This window comes from Tupaia chinensis, unplaced genomic scaffold (genome assembly GCF_000334495.1).
Source record: "Tupaia chinensis unplaced genomic scaffold, TupChi_1.0 Scaffold000674_2, whole genome shotgun sequence".
NCBI lineage: Eukaryota > Metazoa > Chordata > Mammalia > Scandentia > Tupaiidae > Tupaia > Tupaia belangeri.
In genome coordinates, this window is record NW_006160198.1 from 2,850,920 (window position 1) to 2,865,769 (window position 14,850).

The window sequence follows — 14,850 nt, forward strand, 5'->3', positions numbered from 1 at the left end:
TAGGTCTCTAAATCCCAGGAAGGTCCCCTGTATATTAATATAATATCCTTAACCCAAAGGTATTTGCATCCTCAAGAGAGTACTGATGAGTGGGTGTTTTAGCAGGTGAGAAGCATGATTACAGAGTGCAGTAAATTCTTGTGAGGTCGGGAAGGATTCTGTGGGCCTGGAGAATGCTGTCACACCCAGTAGTGTGCTAGAAAGAAGATGAGTTTCTTCAGCCATGGAGAGGCAGTATCTGCCAGTGTGAAAAGCATGGCTCATCCTGCTCAGGTTCAAATCCCAGCTCCTGTTCCACCGGCTAACACCGCAGGATCCTTCAGTCCTCTAAGCCATTTTCTTGCTTTTATGATGGGAATAATAATAGTGCCATGATGAAAAGTTGCTATGGACAAACTCCAACTGGCTGCTGATTTCAGAGCCTTATTTGCACACATCAGACCATGTGATTCCTCCACCCAGTAGCCTCCAGTGACTTCCCATTTCATTGAGAAGAGCCAAGTGCAGTGTACGGCCTTCAAGATTCTGGTTCCCTGCCAGTTCTTTGGCCTCATCTCCAGTCCCTCTCCTCGTGTCCTTGGCTTCCGCCCCACTGAATATGGAATGGCCTGATGTGCACCAACTTGTTCCATCTTCACCCATGGTGGACTGCTCCGTTATAGTCACTTCCTTAGAAAGGACCACTCTGACCAACTAGAGGAAATGGCAAACTGTACCTCCCCCAATATTCTCTAAATGCAAAGCAGCGGGATCCCACCTTCCACCTTCCCTCAGAGATCTCCTAGCTATTGATGGGTGGGTGTCCTTGAAATCTGTGAGACTCATAATTATACCCACAAAAATAACTGAGATTAGCCACAATCTCCAGTAGGCATCCGGCATCCTAGCTTCCCACTGGTCCACATTCTTCACTCACAAGCTGTAGAGAACCTCCCGTGGGGGCCAGAGTTCCTGCCTGGGGTGCAACTGCTACCTACCCTGATGCCTGTGGTCCTCAGAGACCAGAGAGAGCCTAGTGCCATCCAGAGAGAAGAAGGGCCCCTTCCCTGCAGCTTGTCACTGGGCCCTGAGGAAGGCCACACCATGCCTCATCTCTCCAAAGCTTGTGGAGCAATTTTTATCTGCCTTGGCCCTTTGCTGCAGTACCACAGAGTTTCAGATCCTCCACTCTGGATGGAGAGTAGAAAACACACCAGCCTCTCTATCTTCCCCACTTTGTTCCCTTTTCCATCAGCTTCTTCCCCAATTCCCCTCTCCAAAATGACAGAAAAAAAACACACCCATTGCCTGTAGGTACCAATAGATACTAACAGAAATCTGTAGCAGGGCTTATGCATGAGCAAGAAAGTGGTCTGAGTAGGTTGATAGAGTCCATTTGATGCTTTTATGCAAATTTTAAATAAAGATGCCACTTCTAGGCCAGCCTCATAATCTAGTGATTAAGGGAACCAGATCCCACATGGCCAGCTATGGTTTGAATCCTGGCCCAGGTAACTTGAAAACCACACTGGTGAGTTCATGTGTGTGTGCATGCCTCAAATCCAGACAGGATGAAGAAATGGAGGAGAAGGAATTGTGCCCGACCATGCCCCATTGAGGGGTGCTCTGACTCTCTCCCTCTCTTTGTCTCTCTATGGCAAGTGCATATACCCTCTGGCAATTAAAAAAGAAAAATGTTCTCCTTCTTCAAGACACTTTGTCTCCATCTCCTAGAAAACTGTCATAAGAAATAGGCAAGTGGGACCAGCAGTTAGCATAATGGCTATGTCACTGAACTCCCATGTAGCCGACTGCAGTTCAAGTCCTGGACCCGGTGGCTTAAACTCACGCTGGGCACTTGTGCATGCATGCCCAAGATCCCAAGAGGAGAGAGGAGAATGGAGGATAAGGGATTGCAGTGTGGCCATCCTCCCTGGAGGGTGATTTCTCACTTTCTGTCTCTCTGTCTCTCTCTGTCTATCTGGCGAGCACATGCACCCTATGGCAAAAACCTCTCCAAAAAAAAAAAAAAAAGAAGGAAAGAAAGAAAGAAAGAAATAGGCCAGTTGATGATGTCAATAACGTGAATTATGAAAGAAAGAAAGAAAGAAAGAAATAGGCCAGTCGATGATGTCAATAACGTGAATTATGTTTCCTCAAGTGCCCTGCCGTGCAAGAGTTATCTCAGCTGGGCTTGCACCTTCATCCCAGTGCTGGGCACACTATAAGCAATCGATGAACGTTAACTTGTTCAATTAAGAATGCCCATCAATATCAGGAGCACAGCAAACACTCTGGCTCTTCCACAATTCTTAGTCATTGGCGGACTGACCCTCTATCCTCTCTCTAAATTTGTGAGGCAAGGACCTCATGAGTGTCACGAAACTCCTGCCTGCCTCCTAGACCACCCCACCCCCCACCTGCTGGTGTCAGCCTGATCATCTATAGCCCAGATCCAGGTGGAGTAGAAGGACTTGCTTTTAATTAAATGCTCAGGCTTCAGTGGGACTAGGTCTATGAGGCAGAAGACAAGCCAAGTTAACCTCATGCTGAGGGGACTGGCATTTCCTTCCTTGCCCCTACCTCCCACCAGGCTATGCTGAGGAGTGAGCAAGGAGGGTTAAGGTCACGCTTGCCTGGAAGCTTGGAGAAAGACAGGCTGAGGCTTACCTTCTCCCACGTTCCACTAGGCCCAGCTTCACAGGCTCATGTATCAGACCTACAGAAGGTACCCAGGCTGGGAAGCCACTGACTGAGAGGATGGACTATTTGCATTGTTCTATTTGTTTTGTTTGAAGAAAGGTCCTCCAGCTAGGGAGCCAAGCACAACTACGTACATACACTGGAATGGCTTTATTCATAAAGGATGAATATTTAAAGTGTCTGCTTCTCTTTCAAACAAACAGACCAAATACAGGGGGCTGCCAGCCACTGCTGTTGGCTCCAGCCAGATTAGTTCCCACCCCAGTCACCTGGCTGTCCATACCTTGGTGCCTGGTTCTCTTCCCCTGGAGCCGTTGGAGGAGGTCAACCAAGAGCTGCAAAGGGCATCCTGTGATGCCCGGGCTTGAATTCATGACATGGTGGATGTGTGCTTGATCCTGACAGTGCTGCCCTGATGCTGTCTACACCACCTGTCTCCTGGGCCTTCCACCCCGCACTCTGAGGGTAGAGCAATGTTTGCTCCTGAGCACTCTGCCATGGATGGCATATACTGAGACACAAAGAAAAGAAATCTGTGACAGTGAACACGCTGACTCGATTCAAAGTGAAACAGAAAAGAGTGGTTATGACTAGGGCTCTGAAGTTAAAAGGGAGATTTGAATCCTGGCTCGAATCCAATTATTAACAGCATGACATTGGGCGAGTCACTTACTCTCTTTTCATACTAAGTGTCAGTTATCTTATTAAAAGAAACAAAGAAAAAGAAGAAGAGTATTTATCTTACTATGCCAGTCAGGGTACCAGCAGGAGATGGGAATAATACCAATTATTTCAATAAAAAGAATTAAATATAAAGAATTATTGGGATGGCCCATAGCCTAGTGGTTAAGGGAGCCAGATCTCACATGGCTGACCACTGTTCAAGTCTCAGCAACATGAGAACAAAAAAAAAACGCACTTGGCACTTGTGTGGTGTGTGCATGCGTGTGTGCGTGTGTGTGCATGTGTGTGTGCCTATGTGCTTAAATTCCCAACAGGATGGAAAGATGGAGGTGTGGAGATTATGGCATGAGCATATCCCATTGAGAGGTGCTCTCTCCCTCTGTCTGTCTCTGGTGAATATACACACCCTCTGGCAATTACAGCAGTACAGAATTGTTGACTGGGCACAAAGTTGTTAACTAGGCAACTGTAGGAGTAAAAAGATAAGTCCGAGGCATCATTGAGGTGGTAGTGGCAGCAAGTAGTGGGAGGACAAAGGAAAGGAGCTGAAATGAGCAAAGATTAGCTATCTAAAGAAGGGTTGCATGGAACTGAGACTCTGACCTCTGAGGAGAAACATGACTGGCCTGTGAAGAGGCTGGTTCTATTATTGTAGAGTGCCACCGAATGAACGACCACCAAAGCCAGATTAAGGTTAAAGGGAGTCTTTAGAAACTGGCCGGTGACTACAGCCTGAGGCTCGGGGACCGAAAGTCAGAACTGCAGCCCCAACTGACGTTTGAGTAATCTTTTTTATAGGGGTTCAGTTACCAGGGGTTTCTATGCAAGCAGTTACAGAAGCTGAATCAAGCAGGTTAATTATTTCTGAGGGGAGTGGGGTTTCCATACAAGCAGTTACATTGCTAAACAGAAGGGTTTCGGGCTAGTTAGCAAAGACAGTAGCAGGTATAGGATGTCACCCTGGGAGGCTGTGTGGCTAACACAAGCTATTTTCTCATGGGAAGAGCAAGCAGGTTTACAGAAGCAGACAGCCATGTTAGGGTAAGGGAACAAAATTAACAAACAGCTGTTCACGTGCAAGATCTAATATGTGGCCTTCCGCATTGTGAGTATGGGAAAACCAGTCAGCTGGATTCAGCTGGATTTGATACTTGCTGCTAGAATGAGCCCAATACCAGGGCAAGGAGGCATGGATAGGAGATATTCCTGAGACAGAAAGCCAATAGGAAGCAGACAAGATGGGGTAGGTCCTCCTCCTGCCTCCAGACCTGTGGCCTCCGTCTACTGCCCTGTGGGTAGAGCCTCACATGAGATGGCCAGCAAGGCAGAAATGTGATTTGCAGAGTCCCAGCTTTAGCATTGCAAAGTGGGGTCGAGAGGAGTCTGGAGCTCAGAAACATTAATGTAACAAATGGTCCACACATGTTAGCATTAAATGTATAAGGGGCCAGCAGATGGTACAGAGGTTATTTCACTAGACTATCACATGGCCAACTGTGGTTGGAGTCTCAGACCAGGTGACTTGAAACTCATGTCAGGCACGTGTGCATGCATGCGCAAGATCCTGGGAGGAGAATGGAGAAGGGATTACAGTGAAGCCATCCGCCTGGGGTGTGATTTCTCACTTTCCCTCTCACTACCTCTGTCTCATCTCTCTCTCTCTCTCTCTTTGTCTCTCTCTCTCTGGCAAGTCCAGGTGTCTCTCTCTCTTTGTCTCTCTCTCTGGCAAGTCCAGGTGCCCTAAGGCAAAAACCTCTAAATAAATAAATAAAGGTATACGAATGCTTAGCACAGTGCCAGCTGCCTAGTACCTCAGCAGATGCTAACTAGTATTATTACCTTCATCACCATCATTATTGTAATCAATAAGTGGGCTTGGCAATTAGATGCAAGCTCTATGATGAGTTGATGGAAAGTGGAGATTAATTTCTGGGTTCCTTTTTGTAAGTGTCATTGAGATTTTAGGTATACTACAAAGAACAAGCATGACATCAGATAGTAATGAGTCTATAAATTAGTCGCATGAATTTGATCTCTAAGATGCCACCCCTCTCCATTTCCATGCCGTGGACTAAGGCAGACTCCCTTCATCCCTTCCTAGATTCACTAATATTGTCCTCTAGTTTCCAGTCCATCCAATCCCATACTCATCCTACTCCACAGCTCCCATTTTATTAGACTTTCACCACCTACACAGATTAAAACCCAAATTCCTAGAACTAACCTTTTATACACTTAGCAATCTGATTGGGAGCCCTGCAGCTGCTACTTTTCATTGGATCTACCACTTTCCTCTTTATTCCAGGGTCAAAATGGAGAAGTGAAGAGTAGAAAGAAGTCAAGTTAGGCCTGACACCCAAGGAATCTCTCTTTGGATGTCCTAATGTCATTCTAGCTCAGAATGTCAAGAACGGGGCTAAGGATCCGTTTGCCGCTTACATCCCTCTAAGCCTCGAATGTGTTCCTTGTCACTGCTGGAGTAATGTTCTAATGCCCTGATCTCAGGAGGAGCTGCTCTTCTCTTCATTAAAGCAGCAACTCTTCTCTCTCTCTCTTTTTTTCCTCTTTAATGGATTCTTCTTTTACCGTTGTCATCTGTATCTGTCAGCTAAGGCTACAATAAATGGCAGTAACAACTCACAAACCTCAGAGAGTAATGATGCCAATGTTCACTTCTTTTGCGTGTTGGCTGTGGGTCAACGCAGCTCTACTCCACATCTTTCATTCCAGTTTCTAGGCTGAAGAAGTGGCTCCCATTGGGAGCATTACCAGTTTCATGACAAGGGAAGAGAACACAGTAGGACTTCAGGATGACTCTTAAAGCTTCTGCTTGAAAGCAATATGTATTACATCCACCCTTATTTTATTGACTAAAGAAAGACACATGGCTTCTTCTCCAAGAGGAAGAGTGTATATACTCTTTAAATTAGGAGACTGTAAGTCACATGGCCAAACTTCACATTAGTGAGCACATGAATAAATAGTCCCCTAGAGAGATTAACTGACTATCGTGACCAATAAACCAACTACCACACCATCCTAGTCAAGGATCCCATCACCTCACACCTGGATTATTAAATCCCAGAGTGCTGAATCTAATCTAATCTGGCTCCAAGTGAACTGTCCCCACAGGTCGTTTTGGGTGTCTCTGCCTGTAGTGTTGCCACACTATGCTGATAGCAGAATAGCTGTCACAATATGTCTTTAAAAAAAAAAGAATGCTGTTGCCAACCTGACATTCTCTTGTTCAGAACCTTCAGTAGCTCTCTATTGCCAATCAGCTAAATTCTGCAGCCCCTAGCCCAGTGATCAAGGGCTCAGACAACAGGTCTGACTTCCATGTCCAACTTCATCTCAGTCATCCCAGCTCATAGGCTCCAATCAGTGTCTGATAGTTTTCCTCACAGCTACTCTTAAGATTTTGATTACAATGTTAATCTTTCTTGTGTGTGTGTGTATATGTGTATGTGTGTATGTGTGTGTGTGTGTGTGTTTGCCCCTTCCCATTCTATATTTTTCCAACCACTTTATGTTCTTCAATTTCTTCAAGAGTTGTCTCAAATCTCACCTTTAAAAAAGTGTCCTTGGATAAACTATTCTTCCATCTTTATAGTCCTCAACATTCAGAATCACATCTCTCTGCTCTTTTTTTATTTCTGCTTCTAGAATCTTTGTGTATTACTCTGGGAAAAGACCTTGGGGGTTTCCTATTCCACATACATCACCTCCCTCCAATTTAGATTTGACAAAATTTAGACTTAAGGACAGAATGAGCAGAAAAGCTACTAATTTATTGACAGCCTAAGTTGGAATGAGAATTAAGTCTTCTAGTTTATTGTTATTATTTTTCCCCTATTCCAACTTGCTACTTTTAATTCATATCTATTTCTCCAATTAGATGATAAGTTACTTTAGGATAGGGATGCCTAAGTGTAATATATTATATAGATCCTTATTATATATTACTTCTAATTCTACAGCAATCTTGAAAGGTAGCAGTTATTCTCATTTTACCAAGAAGACTACTGAGGGTCAGGTAAATCAAATAACAAGCCCAAGATTAAATAATCAGTGACAAAGCCAGGGTTTATTAAATGCATACTGTGTGCTTGGAATTGTGCTAGCTCTCAATTTAAAGAAATTCGAATATGATTTACTTAAGAATAAATGCCACAACTTCAGCATAGTTCAAAAGTCCCAAGTGGTTAGCATAGACAACACTATGGACATTCATATAAGACAGGCAGGGTGGTCAAAGGTATTAGGAAAGAGATTAGACCTCAACTTGGCAGTTAAGGATGCACAGGATATGCATAATCTAAGCAGGATGTGTGTAACCTAATCTGTAGTGGGCGGGTGCAGACATTTCTAAAAGGAAAAGGGTGTGAGCAGGGGCTGATAAAAGAGGGTTGCTGTAAAACAAGTGGAAAGTGTGTTTGGCAGGAGCCATAGTTTTCATAGGAGAGTCATGCACAATAAGTCCCAATAATAGATTGGGGCCAAACTATGGAAGACTTTGAGTGCTGAGTCAAGGTTTTTGAATTTTGTTCTGTAGGTTATGGGAAATTCACCAAAGATGGTTGATTTCTGAAAGTAGTGCTTTAGCCAGTTGTATAGTATTTGAATGGAAGAAAAAGGACTAGGAGGTGAGCCATTGCTTTAAAGGCTAGTTAAAGTGAATTTAAGACTTAACTCTGTCCTAAGAAGACAGGCATGGGGATGGGCAGATTTTAGGGGTGATGGAAATCATATTATTGGAACAAGAATTTTTTTAAAAAAAATTTATTTAGCTTTATTTATCTATTTGTTTATTTATTATTATTTTTTCAATTTGACCAGAGACCAACAGAGCTAGAGAGAGAGAGAGAGAGGGAAAGTGAGAAAGCCAGGTCTGGGATTCAAACTGTGGTTGGCCATATGGGAGTCCAGCACACTTAAGCACCACACCACCTACTGGCCCTCTGGAACAAGAATTATTACTGTCATTTGTGGTGATGGGATTGGAGAAATAAAATGTAAAAATTTTAACTTGCTTATCCAAAAGCAGACAGTCATGTTTTCCTGAAACATGCATGAGAGGTAAAGATACGACAGGTCTGTTCTAAGGGAACACGAGATGAAGAGAGAATCTGTTCCCAGAGCGTTAAAATGCTGCATGTCCTCAACCCCAGCCCACCCTTTATAAGATCTTCAGTTGCATGTTTCTAATGTATACTTTAAGATTTTTCCCTTTTATTTCATAAGGTGAATCTACAGTTCAGTGAACATCTATATAAGGCTGAAGTTGTGTTGCTTTCAATCCAATGACTTCTAAGTTTATGACTTCTAAGTATATGTCATAGATTTATTTTTTGTTTGTTTTCCTCATCCAATGATTTGGACAAATAAAATGAGCCAAATTTATTTAATTCAGCAAAATATTTAAATTATTGTTTGAATTTCATTAAACAAAGATGGCACTACTTCTCAGATGGAAATGTGGGCCACTCAGAGAGAGCCATATACAGTGGTTTAAATTTAAGATGTTAATTCATCAACTGCTATATGGAAATTCAAATGTGAATCATTACAGGTAATTTAATGGTGTTATACCTATAGCAGTGATTGATTAAAATGTGCAAAAGGTGATTCTATGACATACATAAATCAATGCATATGTACCTTATTTTAGGAATTTGAAAACATTTTTTTTCTGAGAAAGAAAATAAGATACACATGATGAGAAATCAGATTTGATTCAATTAGATTGAAACATTGTTATCAAAATAATCAAAATCTCATATATGTTATAACAGCCCATGCGGCTCTTCATTAACACTTGAAATAATAAGGCCACTAGCAGACATAATGACTACTGTGATTTTGACACGGTGCTAAGTGTTGACAACATTCTGAGATATCTGGTATAACCGTAAAGTGATATGAAAAATATGTGTGATTTCTCTTGGTGAGAGTTCCAGATACTGCTAATATTCAGTGGTTTGCGGTCTACATTTGTAATAAAAGGAAATGTTTAATTTCAGTCTAAAGTTAATAGAGATGCCATTTTTCTCCTTTCCAATGTAATAGATCCCCCAACTTCTGCCAGTAGCTAGACCTCGGGTTAAGAACAGGTATAATCTTTTCTATCAGATGTCCTTAGTATTGAAGGTAGTTTTATACTGCATTTTCATGTTAACTCAAAACCCTGCCCCTTTAAAATACATTTAGGGATGTCTGCAAGGTCGTTCAATCTCTAATAGCAATACTGATATCCCTTTACCCAAATAATGTATGTCAGTGACTTGAAAGTAGTAAAATAATTAGGGGTTTAAAAAAAAATAAAAAAGAACAGGCATGTTGGAAGAACTGTTTCTAGGTGACACATAAGCTATCAGTGCTCATTGGAGACCCTACAGATGTCTACGCAGGCAGTGCAGAGGTGACCTGCTGCCACCTCTGGGAAACGGGCCCTTTGAGGCTGCTTGCCACCACAACTGACATCTAGCGTTGCACCTTGCCACAGCTGATGGCTCACTGAATGTTCACTCCCCAAATGTCTGAAGAAAGGAAGGGAGAGACAATGGAGTGGGGCTGGACTTTGCTCTCTCAGTGCTCTTCCTGCCCTAACTTTCATCCACTGTGTGACAAAGGCAGAAGGAATTCACTGAAGCCAGTTCAGAGTCCCTTAGCAGCAGGGAGTGACCACAGGAAACAGCACAGGCAGGGGTGGAGCAGCAAAGCAATTTGGTGGGGTAGGGTGGAGTGGAGACTGATGCTCAGCACAAGCTGGAATTCTGTCACTGAGATAAAGATACTGAGCAGAAAAGGGGTGTGCCACCTCCAGTGACCACAGAGGGTAACCACAGGGCAGAGAACAGCTGAGGCTGCCCAGCTGTTTCTTCTGTTGTGTGTCCATCAGTATGGGGGTGGGACAGGAAATTCATTCATCAGGACTCTGGCTTGATGAGGCAGTCATCTGTTTCTGACAAGTGTCATTGCTCAAAGCGTTAACAGAGGGTACCCCTATCCTCACCCCACCCACAGTCACCAAGGCAAGGAAGAAGAAAGGCGAGATATGCTGTCTTAGGAAGTTTTTGGCAGAATTTAGTGTTAGAAACTTAGAAACTACAAAGGCTGCAATGTAAAACAATTACAAAGGCTAATGATAGTCATATGAACTGTACCGGATAAATAAATCTATTTCATTTAGAATACTTACCCAAGTTAACACCTTTGCAGCAGGAACGCTCATAATGTATAAAAATAATCATCAAAACGACTGTTATTTTGAAAACATGCCTACTAGACCAGCAAGTGGTATATGGTTAAGGCTGCTGGATCCCACATGGCCAACTGTGCGGTTTGAGTCCTGGACCAAGTGGCTTGAAAAACATACCAGGTGTGTGTGTGAGTGCCCAAAATCCCAAGAGGAGAATGGAAGTGAGGGAATATAGTGTGGCCATCCTCTGTGGGGAACAATTTCTCATTTTCGCTCTCTCTGTCTCACATCCACCACCTCCCCACCCCCCAAAAAAAGAAAGAAAAGAAAAAGAAAGCAAAGAAAAAAAAGAAAAAGAGCCTACCATGCAGGTGCCTTACCTAATTTATCTCATTTCACCCTCGCCACCGCCTGTGTGCATTTCTAGCTGCAGTGGTTGAACAGTGGCCACATCCAGAAGGCACGTCCACCTTTCAGAGCCTGTGAGTGGGATATTTCTTGGAAAAGAGTCTTTGTAAATGTAATTCAGGACTTTGAGATGACATCATCCTGGATTTTGAGGGGTGGGTCCTAAATCCAACGGCAAGTAGCCTTAGAAGAAGAGAAGACACAGGTAGAGAAGGAAAACACTGGAGGGAAAGGCCAAGTGAAGACCAGACATCAGAGTAATGTGCCTACAAGTCAAGGAACACCGGGGCTTGCCCACAGCCACCCTGAGCTAGGAGAGAGGCATGGAACTGCTTCTTCCTCAGAGTCTCCAGCAGGGACCAACCCTGACAACCGTTTGTTTTGGGATTGCTGGCCTCCCAGCCTGTGTGTAAAAATCAGTTGCTGCTGTTTCAAGCCACCCAGTGCCCTCCCAGATCTTCTCAAGGCTCTGAGAGTCAGCAGGCAGTTGCTCCAGTGTCAGAAACTGCCTGTGTAGGGACCAGCAGGTGGCATGGTGATTAAGGCACTGGACACTCCCACATGGCCAACCACGGTTCAAGTCCTGGACCTAGTGGCTTGCTTTCTCACTTTCCCTCTCTTTCTCTTTCTTTTTGCCTCTCTCTGGTCAAATTAAAAAAAAAAAAAAGAATAAATAAAAATTAAATAACTTTTAAAAAGAATACATAAAAATTAAATAATTTTTTTAAAAAAAGAAAGAAACTGCCTTTGTGTCGATCAGTTGCCGACCAACTGCAGAAACACCAGAGTCAGGCAGGCCTGCCACTCTGCTATCGAGCAGACAAACAACTTAAGTAATTCAGGCTAAAACAGCTTTATTAGGGTAGCAATAATTTAGCACAAAGGTTCACCATATGCTTACAATCAGAATGCCTGGATTTGAGGACCATTTCTCTACTTATTTAACTTCAATCTGTTTTACAATTTTTTTCCCTCTGTAAAATGAGAAAAATTCAAGAGGATTCTAAGGAGACATAACAACAAAAATAATGTGATACGATGTGCTCCTTAAACAGAAAAAGGACATTAGGTAAAAACTAAGAAAACCTGAATAAATTATGGACTTTAGATAATAATAAAATGTCCATACTGGTTAATTAATTGTAACAAATATCCTGTACTAGTTCAAGATGTTAATAATAGGGAATAATAAAGAAGAATAGGTATGGCGTATAAGGGAACTCTGTACTAATATAAAACTGGTCTAAAATATTAAATTGTTATTTTTAGATTTTACTAATTTTTTTAAAGAATTATTTATTTCCATTTGTTATTGTTATATATTTTTTTTATTTGACGAGAGAGAGAGAGAGAGAGAAAGGGAAAGTGAGAAAGCAAGCCACCAGGTCTGGGACTTGAACCATGGTTGGCCATGTGGGAATTCAGCGCCCTTATCCACCACACCACCTGCTGGCCCCAAGATTTTACTCATTTTTTTGATGCATCCATGTGAGTGTTTGTGTGCGTGTGTATGTGGTGTTTCAGGCAAGGTCTCACTGTGTCACACTCCTGCTTCAGCCTCCTTAGTTAGGTGCCTGGTTTCTTAAGGGCAAGCCCGGAATTGAACCTGGGGTTCCCATGTGACTACACTAACCAGGAAGTAGCATTCAGTATGTGCTACCACAACTAGGACTAAATATTATTTTTTTAAATGGAGAAAGTATCAGTACCTGACCTCACAATGTGATCAAGTTTTAGAACAGAGCCTGTTAAAATTGTAAGAGTCATAGCTAGCTATTATCGTTGTAGGGCTATTAACTAGGACCAAACACTAACATTTGCAATATTCCATGAAACAGTCTAAGCTAATTTTTAAAAGTGAGATGATGTAATATCTTTAGAATAAGGCTGTTCAAAAATATTATTATAACTGAATATTCTCTCATTTCAAATCTAAGTAAAATCCAAGTCATTAAAATTCTTTCATTCCTCAGTATTTCTTGGTTTTTGGGGTTTTGTCTTTTTACTGGAACTCTGTACTAATATAAAACTTGTCTAAAATATTAAATTGTTATTTTTAGATTTTACTAATTTTTTTAAAGAATTATTTATTTCCATTTGTTATTGTTATATATTTTTTTTATTTGACGAGAGAGAGAGAGAGAGAGAAAGGGAAAGTGAGAAAGCAAGCCACCAGGTCTGGGACTTGAACCATGGTTGGCCATGTGGGAATTCAGCGCCCTTATCCACCACACCACCTGCTGGCCCCAAGATTTTACTCATTTTTTTGATGCATCCATGTGAGTGTTTGTGTGCGTGTGTATGTGGTGTTTCAGGCAAGGTCTCACTGTGTCACACTCCTGCTTCAGCCTCCTTAGTTAGGTGCCTGGTTTCTTAAGGGCAAGCCCGGAATTGAACCTGGGGTTCCCATGTGACTACACTAACCAGGAAGTAGCATTCAGTATGTGCTACCACAACTAGGACTAAATATTATTTTTTTAAATGGAGAAAGTATCAGTACCTGACCTCACAATGTGATCAAGTTTTAGAACAGAGCCTGTTAAAATTGTAAGAGTCATAGCTAGCTATTATCGTTGTAGGGCTATTAACTAGGACCAAACACTAACATTTGCAATATTCCATGAAACAGTCTAAGCTAATTTTTAAAAGTGAGATGATGTAATATCTTTAGAATAAGGCTGTTCAAAAATATTATTATAACTGAATATTCTCTCATTTCAAATCTAAGTAAAATCCAAGTCATTAAAATTCTTTCATTCCTCAGTATTTCTTGGTTTTTGGGGTTTTGTCTTTTTACTGGAATACAGTTTAAATGAACAAGATCTAACTTATTTTTTTTCTGGGAAATATGAGGAAAAGAAAGACTTAACAAATGGCAGCTATAACTTTGAAACGTGACTTTATGCTTTCTTTCACTATCTGCTACTTTATTCAATCTCTAAAAACTCTTACATAGTATTTTACTTTTTTCTTGGAAAACCAAACAAAATGAGTTTCAGCAACTCTTTTTTTTTTTTTTCTCCTATTCTGATATCTGGCAGGTGGACAAATGACCTATTTCCTATAGTCGCTTAGGTTCCCATGACGTTTGATAAGATCAGTCATGGTAAGAAGTGAAGGTTTTTTCATGAGATGTTGGTATCAGAGAGGTGATCTAGGCTCAAGCATTTGTCCCCACCTTGCCTGATGCCAGGGCATGGGATACTGAGAAAGTCATAAAGAGAATAAAAGCAAACTGCTGAACACTTCCTCATCCAGAGGGATGCTTCCTACCTGCGAAGAGACTGCTGCTATCTTAAGGAAACAAATCTTCTGGACCTCAGCAAGCGTGCTGGGTCAACAGACAGGGGACAAACGAGAACTTGAGAATGGATTGCTGTGCCAAAAAGAATAAGCCAGAGCAGAGGTGAGCTGCAGCGAGGCTGCTCCGCCCAGGGGAGGTACACCCTAGGAAAGCCACCAGCACCCAGCAGTCCCGAGTAGCAGTACTCAGAGCCTCTTTTACAAGGAAGCCAGGCTAGCTCATCAATACCAGACTCTACTGTTGGGCCTTTTAAAGTAGCCAAGGGGAAGGCCTGGGTCTTATTTTAATTTTAATGAGTCATCCCTACTTGAACCGTTTTTATTGGCACTATCATCAAAATGGACCTGTCCTCCCCACTCCCTTTAGGAAGAGAATTTTCTCCCTTAAAGCCCATCTTGAAAAACCTTTGAATCAGAGAACGCCTTCAAAAGGGAGCAGCAAACTGGGCTTTCTTAAGAACTCTGACTACAGTATTATCCTGAGGCAGCTTTTAAATTTGCTTCTGGGTCTTCTTGGTAGTAGTAGTTACTTACAAAACTTTCAGCATATCTATTCTCTCTTCTAGAACATC

At 42.1% G+C, this 14,850-nt stretch overlaps 1 protein-coding gene across 2 annotated transcripts in view; it reads left to right on the forward strand.

The window, feature by feature from the left end:
• Positions 1-14,850, forward strand: part of ITGB6 (integrin subunit beta 6) — a 145,063-nt gene that overhangs the window by 28,644 nt on the left and 101,569 nt on the right. The gene's annotated exons all lie outside the window — the stretch shown is intronic.